Source organism: Excalfactoria chinensis, chromosome 1 (assembly GCF_039878825.1).
Source record: "Excalfactoria chinensis isolate bCotChi1 chromosome 1, bCotChi1.hap2, whole genome shotgun sequence".
Classification (NCBI taxonomy): Eukaryota; Metazoa; Chordata; class Aves; order Galliformes; family Phasianidae; genus Excalfactoria; species Excalfactoria chinensis.
In genome coordinates this window covers 67,131,663-67,141,592 of record NC_092825.1, presented here as the reverse complement: position 1 = coordinate 67,141,592, position 9,930 = coordinate 67,131,663, and positions in this window count along the sequence as shown.

Here is a 9,930-nt window from a genome sequence, read left to right as displayed (position 1 = left end):
TTTAAGGGCAAGTAGAAAGCAGTGCAGCTAGAAGCAGAGAAACCTAACCAGCATGAAAATGGGGAAGTATTCTGTGTTCTCTCAGTTCTGGATCCAATGGCTGATTTTCACTATATACTTCTCAATTATCCTTGCTAGTAATTAGGCTCACTGTGTCTGTGGGTGAGGTATGCTTGATTTACCAAGTATTTACACTGAAAAGCGATGAGAATCTATACTGAGAGCCAATAAAGTGATCAGTGAAGCAGACTTGGGTGACTACAAGGCATGAGTGGCTGCAGAAAGAATGAAAGCAAAGTGCTTTAGGCATTCAAAAAATTCTACAATTTTGACTCAACATTATCTGTCCTAACTTGTCTGGGTCAGATCTCATTCCTTCTTCTATATTCTCTGACCTCTATTTCCTTCATCTCACATCACTTTCCCTTTTCCTATGTCATGCCCTCCATCTGTTTGCTCTTGACTTTTCTTCCTGTTTATTCCATTTTCTACCCCCACATATGATCATTATGCTGCTATACCTGTTGCATTAAGTATATAGCTTTGACTTTGCCTGCCAGAAAGGTTTTCCCTGAAACCCCAAAAGGTTTTCACTGGACAGATTCACAACTGCTTGTCTGCCAGGGTCTCCCAGGACTTTTCATTGGGCATATTCACATTGAAAAATAGGTGATTTAATGAAGTGACACATGTAACAAGTTTGGAATTGCCACTGATAGATGCAATAGTGCTAATGTATGATGATATCACTGGTAAAATAAGTGCTACCCTGGGTATTCTTCACCAAGATGTGATGTGCAATACTTACTAAGAGGTGTCCCATCTCTTATCTCTCATCTCTTTTCTCTCCTCCAGTCTCCCTTCCTTTCTCTTCCACTCTCCTCTGCCTGATCTGCCCCCTAAAGATACTTCCCTTACAGGAGACCGAGAGGATCTCTGAAGATGGTGATGTTTAACATGATTTGAGTGGAAAGTCAAGTATACAGTCATATACGTTCAGCATGTTCTTCTTAGAGCTTATAAGCATACTCAGGGGTGTTCATTTTAATATTAAATTTCACAGTTAATGAAGTAAATATATAACTCTGGGTATTGCAGCCTTAGAGATTTTTTGCTGAAGCAGTATATCTGCTTTTTCTTGCAACATGTAGCCAAAAGAGAACTGTCCTTCCACTGCAAGACTCCCACTTTTGGCTGCTTTTCATACCAACCTTGCAGATGTTCATACCCAAGGTTTACACAAGAGATAAGCAGGCACCAGCATTTTTAACCCCTTATGTGCAAATCCCATGTTATTCACCCCATAACTATAGTCACTCGATTCAAGGTCCAAATCACGTTTGCATGAATTAAGACCAAGTGTTATCCTATATGTCTGAATTTTCTTTCCCCCTACCTGGATGCAGCTCAGATTCAGTCCACCTGGACACCATGCACACTTAGTGAATTAATGCACTGCTTAGCATGGATTTGGCACATATACCAAACATAATGATCAAAATGATTGCTGCAAATAACAATGCTGTACATATTATAAATGCAGATTGCAGTAAAGAAGCAAGACATCCTTACAGTGGGAATCCTATCAATAATGTTGATAACTGCTGAAAAGTGCTGCACAGAATCAAGGATATTTCAGCTTCTTGTACTGTCCTGTCAGAGGGAGAGACTGGGGAGGAACAAAGAGCTGTGAGGGGTCAGAACCAAGACATCTGACCTAAACTGTTCCATACCATATGACATCATGTGAATAAACTTTAAAAAACAGTGTTGGCCAGGGAGCAGTTGCTGCTCAGTGGTTGGCTGGGTATCAGTTGGTGAACAATTGCACTTTGCACCATTTGTTTTGTATATAATATATCCTATATTATTATCATTACAATGATTAGCTTCCTTTTCTCTCCCTTTTTTTTTCCTGTCTGAGTAAATAATTTTTATCTCAGCCTGTGAGTTCTACTTTAGTTTTGTTTTCCCACTTCTCCTATCCCACTTGGAGGAGGGAATGAGCAAACTACCGAGTGATGTTGAGCTGCCTGCTTGGTTAAAGCACAACACAGTCTCAGTCTGTGCTGGCATTTTGAGCCTCAGACAGGTGAGTGCATAGCCAATGTTCTATCACTGCTAACATACACAGCATGTCCCATAGAGTGTATATTGAGTTCTGAACAAATTATATCACACATTACATAGCCAAATGAGACCAAGTGTCATTGATTGAGCAGGTATATACAGCACCTGTAACAAGGCCATGTGGTCAAGCCTCTGCATACACAAGAAGCCAACAACAGCGCACTGTCCTGCAGGCACCTCCCATCACCCATCCTCAGAGATCCTCTCAGTCTCTCACTGGAGCCAGTGGAGCAGAGGTCTGAGGTCTTTTGGATGTTCTTAGAAAAAGGCAGCCTGGATCTAAGGTGGGAAATTATGCTCCGAAGCTGGAAGCACCAGTTCTGCTGACCTCTGCTCATCTTGCAAGCATAACCTGAATGTGGTGTGGGCTGAAGGACAGGACACTCAATATAATCATCGTCTGACCTCACCAAATATCGGATGGTTTTTATCTTGTGCCCAACAGATAACAGCACAACTTAGCTTCTTCTTTGCCTGCCAGAACACACAGCCATAGCAGGGCTAGTAGAAAAAGGGAGTTACATAGATGACATCATCCCAAAGCTGCCAACAGACAGGGCAGGTTCAGCCTGATGCCAAGTCCATGGCTAGAGGATGTGTGGTGGGCAGGAGAGAGCTAAGGTCAGGAAGCTACTCCCTCACTGGTGCCGCAGCAGGCAGGTATTACAAACAGCAAGATACATAGGCTGCAGTCACTCACTTCCCCAGGAAGAGGCAGCAACAGTGCACTGATAACCCTGCAGCAAGCCCTCACAGCCCTTGATCTCTACCAGTTGCCCTTGGGGCCATGTCCTTGCACCATATTCTGCTGCTGAGAGCATGCCCTCTGAGGTCCTGACTGCCTGAGTTGGGTAGGGATGGGAAAACATGAGTGGTGCTGTGGGATGGGCATCAACAGCTGCTGCTGGCAGTCCCACAGTACAACCCAGTCAAGGCCTTGTTCAGTGATACAAGTCTCACAGGTGCCTGAATTTGTACAAGGGTCACAGTCATCCCTCACTGATTCCCCAGTCCCTTGGTTGGTGGCTTCACAGTCCAGCTCTGCATGTACTCATGTTCTGGCCTCATAACCCTCCATCACTCAGTGATTTTCCTTTGTAATGATGATATATTTGGGAACATAAAAATTGCACGTTTACTGTCTCCACAATAATCCATTTTCTATGAACTGTTTAAAATTTCTGAAACTTAGAGAGACACTTTCTTTTTGCCTGTTCTGGTTTGGATGAAATACAAATTAGTAGCAGTCTCTACATCAGAGTTGCTTTAGTTGCTTTTTATACCAAATGCTCGTATCAAAGCAGACTGTTCCCGCTTTCCACTCCAACTTACTGTACTGTTTTAGCAGGGGTTTGGACTAAATCATCTCCAGAGGTCCATTCCAAACCCTACAGTTCTGTGATTCTGTGAACTATTAGAAACTAGTTGGAGCTATTGGGCTAAATCTCTGAATTTCAGGCTTTTGGGCACTCCTGTGCCTCCTGTACATCTGCTTAGGTATGAGTAAGTAGTAATAGGCTTTATTTGTAGCAACGGACAGTAGAAGAAATAAGAAAAGTTTTTAAAGTATATTTAAGTATTATTACAGGCTACTGAAAAAAAAATCACTAGATCATTCATCATTAGAAATTTTAATTGCTTTAATTTTAATAATTGTAATTTATTAGGTTAATAACAAGTATTTTATAGTTACATTTTATATAATTTCTGGAAGTCGTGTCCAGCATTATCCTTAAGACGAAGTTCAAACTATCTCAAAGCACAGTGAAGGATACACAGGTACAACTTCAGGCCAATCTGGCTGCAAAGCAAAACAATTTGTGTGACAAATACGACTGTCAGAAGAAAAATGCCTATGCAAATCTTAGAATGAACGCACTTACACCACAACATATCTACTTCTGTTTCAGAAAGAACATAGTCATTAAGAAATACACGGGAACATGAAGCCTTTTTTTTTTTTTTACAAAACAGTGCATTTTTAAGTACAACACCCACGTGTCTTCCTACATCTTTTTTTTTCCCCCTGTTAATTTTCTTACAGCATGGTGTCAAAATGCTGTACTTTGTGTTCTCTGAGAGAGGGACCTGTATGGCTTACTCACATGTGCAGTTTCTCTGCGATGTTCACAGTGCCTGTTAAATATATTAAAGCATTATCAGTTCTGATAATAAAGCTTTTAGGATAGACTCTGTTTCTTCTTAGCTTTGTACAGCACCCAGCATATTGGAATCCAAACAGAGGAAGTACTCATGCCTGCATAATAAATGCACGAGAGTACTCACAATAGGCATATTTGCCATGCATACTATTCAGAGCAGAATTTTAACACAGCTAATATGATACTATATAGGATGCCATTTTCTAATAAGTAAATTATGCGACAGGTTGAAGTTAGCCTTACTGAACTTGTATGTCCAAAAGACTGGAGCTTAAACTGAAGCTAAAGTAACCTGGGAAAAGAAGGGATGATATTTTTGGCATAATCATGCAAAAATATGTTTTTGTGTTCCTGCAAGCCAGTCATTTAGATAAAATTATCAGGACTAGTTTTGTGTGAGTTTCTTGCTAGATCCAGTATCCTGAACGTTTACAGATATAGTCACCTGGTCCCAAACAAGTAATTTAATTTCTCTAGTCATCTTTTAAATGTTCATTTATGAAAACATTTTACCTGGTTTATATACTCACGTTGTAGTGCAGTCTGATAGACAATTACATAAAATTATAAATCCACCTGATTCTAAATAACTTTAAGTGTGAATTTGATCATCTCTGCTTTATGTAAAGTATATGTACATAAATGTTACATACCATTTTCTTCTCAGAGTGCTTTTCTGTACCAAGTCTTGCAAGGCTACCACTGGGTAAAAGGTAAAATTTTAATGCATGCAATAGCACTACATATAAGTCTTGAACCTGCAGTGCTCACACATACGAGCAGTATGTATACATTCAGTAGGCCTGGTAAAAGCCAAGGGTGTTCTTTACTTCTTTACAGCTTCTTTATTCTTACAGCAAGTACAATAATCTTGTTCCAACTTGGTATGACTAGATCGGGTACAAATAATAATATACTTTTGGGTAAAAAAGTAAATGTCTTAGAGACCTTGCAATTCTTCATGAAGGAAATCCAGCCTCCTTGATTTTCATGGAAATGCTTAAACAATTTTCCAGAGATTCCTACCAGTACAGTGAAATATATCTCTGAACCATCCTGGTTGGATGTAAGCCACAGATCACTCCCGTGCTTTTGTAATGGCTGATTAGTTTCCAGCGTGGGAAACCCAAATACAATAAATGAAAATACTTTTCTGCTTGTTCAGTGAGCTGAATTTTCATGTAAATTCCCATGGGAACGCTGATGTTTAAAACCCATACAGTCCACGCAGTTCTTTTAAATTGAGAATATTGCACTAGAAAAGCTTCAACACCCTTTCCTTTCATTACTGCTAACAGTTCAAGATCAGAGTCTACCTCCAGCATAGCCCCTCAGAGACAACACAGCATGTTCAGATAGAGATTGCATCTGACTGCTCCCTGGCACTGGTCCTCCAGTGAGCAGAAAGCGAGAGGAGGGCTGTTTGGGGGTGTTTGCCCCCCAGCCAGCCTTAGCTGCCAGCTGGCCCACTGGCTCCTTCTGCCAGCTGGCACAAGCACTAAGCAATCCCATGATTCACATGTACACTGAGAGCTCAGGGACCCATAGCCTGCCCTTAGCAGATTTTGGCACAGGAAAAATTCTGACCCATGAATTGTATGAACGAACTTATCAAAAAGTACAAGGGAGCAGGTATAGTCCTGGTTATCTAGGAAAATTTCCCCAGAGAATTTGTTTGTGAAACATTCAGAATGGATCCAGTTAAAACACAAACTGCAAATATGCTGTAGAAACACTGATTCACTCCAACATTTTTAGTTGAGCTCTTTTTTCAGCCAGGTTGAGCCAAGACCCGAGACTGCAGCTACTCCAGAGCACCGTAAAAATATGAGCCAGGTTTCAGGAGAAACAGGTGTAATTCAAGTCCCATTCTAGAAGATGTTAAATAACACCTTGTTCTAGCAGAAAAGTAATGTGAAATGACTTTATGAGACAAGACGAAAGTCATCCACAGGCAGGGCTTTATGTCCAACTCTATCTTGGGCCTGAAAGATGAAATTAAAGACTGTAATTCCGTCTCAGTAGGGGGCAGAGCATGTGAAGAGGAACTGAAAGGCAAATCCAGCCTTGCCCTTGAAAGACACTATTTAAACTGAAAAGGTCACTGCCCGCATGATTGCATCATCCACTATGCCAAGTCAGTGTATGGTCTGAGGCTTTGACAGGTCCTCTGTTTTTACAGAATATGAGGGGTTTCAGGTGTAGTTTGCTGATAAAATCTCAATACACCAAACATAGATATGATTCTAAAAAGGAACTAATGGGAAAGAAAACGTAGATTTAAATATATATATATATATTTATTAGAATAGATGTTTTCTCCACTGTTTACACATTTTATTGTTCCAGAATTGTAGCTTTTTAGATTGCTTGGTCCATCAACTCTCATTCATTGTAGTTAAAGCACCCCTAGTGCTTAAGAAAGGTCTGTTTATAAAATGTTCCCTCAATAGTAAGTTTTCTGGGATCACTTAGTAGGATTCTAGGCATTTACTGGTTCTGCTTTCATGTTTATATGGTTGGACACTGTTGTCTGGACGGTATCTGAGTTATCTTTAACAACTATTTTAATTGGAAATGTATGTGTTATTTTATACTATGCAAAAGGCTCGATGATAAGAAAGTATCTAATGCTGTGTAATTATACAGGTGTTACAACTTACAGTTCTGCTGACAGGTAGCAGACTCAGTGATGATCCAGAATAGCAGTGTTTTCTTCTTGTCATTGTCTCCATTTTGCAGTGTTTATCTGTTAAACCTCGAGGTACCTCAATATAGCTGCCTATGAAATGGCTTGGCTTTCTTGACTTTATTTCTAGTCCAAAATAGAAAAGAGGAAATTAAAGAAATGTCTTCCAGCAGTGAATTGGGTTTGCTGAAGTGTCAGCACTGATCTCGTAATTAGCCTCTCAGAATACCATGTTGTCTATTGGTCTTCAGAGAGAAAGAATATGAGTAGAAATGAAATGCAGCTTGTACTACTCCTGAAAAACTAAAATCATAAGAGGGGAAGCCAAGAGCCATGTGAGAAGCTGCATTTTAAAATACCGATTTATTTAGAAATGTGAAAGTTGATGAAAATAATAAGGATGAAGTATTATTCTTACAAAAAGATTAAAACTAAACTGCATTTCCAAATGCATATTCAAACTTTATTCATTGCTATAGCTAAGAAACTCCAAAATTACTTCCAGTGGTTCATACAGATGACTGTTGCTTCCCTTTTAATTGACTCAGAGTTACCACTATTGAGTGTTGTCAAAATAGTTTTTCTTTGCAGTTCTGCTAAAAACAAATGTGCCAAACACAGCTCTTCTCCTTGATGAGGATGACCTTTGGGAATGTGTGAGTATTCACCTTTTTTCGCAATGCTTTTGGAGGGAACAGCACAACTGTTGCTTCTGTAGTCTCATTGTGGTATTGTCCTTGCTAGGAACTATTTCTGATCTGTTGTGTTCATCTCCACTGCTACCGAGTACCAAAGAATGTTCTGTAGTCTAGTTGCACATTATATATATTTCTGGGAGTCTGTATGTAAGGCATGTTCATCACAGCACCTCTAGAAGGCATAACACCCATTTCCCCAGGGACTCAGAGCTCTACAACATATACATTATAGGAGCTATATGAATTAGGAATAGTTCATTCCCTGTATATTTCTGTTCGTTGTTGTTTGTTTTGTTGGTTTTTTTTTGTCAAAAAAAAAGTGAAACTAAATGTTTCTTCTCATTTTTTGTGTGTGTTTTAACAATCTGAAAATTAGGAGAAATGGACAGAAAAAGAAAAGGAAAAAGGAAAGGAGAAGAAAGCAGAAAGAAAAAAGGAAGAGAAATGAAGGAAAAAGTAAGGAAAAAAAGGAAAAAGAAAAAGGAAAAAGAAAAAGGAGGGAAGGGGAGGGAAGGGAAGGGGAGGGAAGGGAAGGGAAGGGAAGGGAAGGGAAGGGAAGGGAAGGGAAGGGAAGGGAAGGGAAGGGAAGGGAAGGGAAGGGGAGGGGAGGGGAGGGGAGGGGAGGGGAGGGGAGGGGAGGGGAGGGGAGGGGAGGGGAGGGGAGGGGAGGGGAGGGGAGGGGAGGGGAGGGGAGGGGAGGGGAGGGGAGGGGAGGGGAGGGGAGGGGAGGGGAGGGGAGGGGAGGGGAGGGGAGGGGAGGGGAGGGGAGGGGAGGGGAGGGGAGGGGAGGGGAGGGGAGGGAAGGGAAGGGAAGGGAAGGGAAGGGAAGGGAAGGGAAGGGAAGGGAAGGGAAGGGAAGGGAAGGGAAGGGAAGGGAAGGGAAGGGAAGGGAAGGGAAGGGAAGGGAAGGGAAGGGAAGGGAAGGGAAGGGAAGGGAAGGGAAGGGAAGGGGAAGAGAGGAAGATTTCTCTGCATTCTTCCCTGTGTTGCTTGGGGGAAGTGGTTGGCCTCTGCTAACTCAGTTATAAAAATGACTGTGGAAATGCCATCCCTGTTCTCAGAGAGATTTCTTTGATGCCATTTTCAAGATTATTCTGCTAATAGTACTCTACTTTATTATCACTGTAATAGTAATTACTTACTTCAAAGTGGGGTCATTAGTCCTAATTAATATTTACGAACATACCAGTATTGAGGTGAAACAATACGAAGCACTGAAATATTTTGTCATAGTGATGTATCATCTCAGCACTCCAAAAGTGCTTAAAGCACTCTTCATTTCAATCTCAGCTGCAAAATAGGTCAAGACTGTCAATTTTTGTCATTCTCTGACTATCATGCAAATTGTGCTATACCAGACTTCAAACAAAAGATCAGTTTGTACCAACTTTGCAGATCTTTGTAGCAGTAATTATCTTAACTTAAAACATTGAGCTATTTTTCACATAGAAGCTTTTTTTTTTTTTTCATTTTACAAATAGATGCCATATTTTTGGCTGGACTTCCATGAACTTTTAGGAAAACATCAGATTTGTTAACATTTTCTATATTTATAGAAACCTATTTCTTTATGAATATCATGTTATGTTGTTATCTACATACGGCAGTTTGTAGAAATACAGAACCTAATTCTATCCACAGTGGGATGGTGAGTATGTATGTTGTGTGAGCCTAACTTTAGAGAAACATTATTTATGCATTTCAGTGTCCAGATGGCTAGAATTTTTGTGTGGGATTATTATTTTATTTTTTTTTAATTGTTTTTGCTGCTTTCCATCTTCTCAGTTGGAAATAAGAGTTGTTATTCTAGGCCTATTCTAAGCCTATAGTAATTGTTAGAAAAATGAAATTCCATCTGTTATTGACTGAAAGAAGACTGAGGGGGAAATCAGCAGCAAACCCCATTTGCTGGGTAGCATTTGTTGCCAGTTCTAAGCCAAAAATCTCAAGACACTCCGCATGAAGGGGTCTGGATAGCTGGTGACATCACCTGCTGGACAGCAAGACAGATGCACTCTTATTAATGAATCATTAGTGTTTTTTGTTTTTTGTGTTTGTTGTTGTTGTTAAGTTCTAGGTCCTAACTCTTACCCGCAAGACTTCTAAACAATGATTTTTTTTAATTAATTATTATTTTTTTCCTAAAATAGGAGCAAGTTTACCATTCAAGAAACTCAGACTTTATACGCTCATTTAGGTAAAGATGCTAAAAGAAAACCAGGCTTCTCACTACATGTACATATTTTAACTG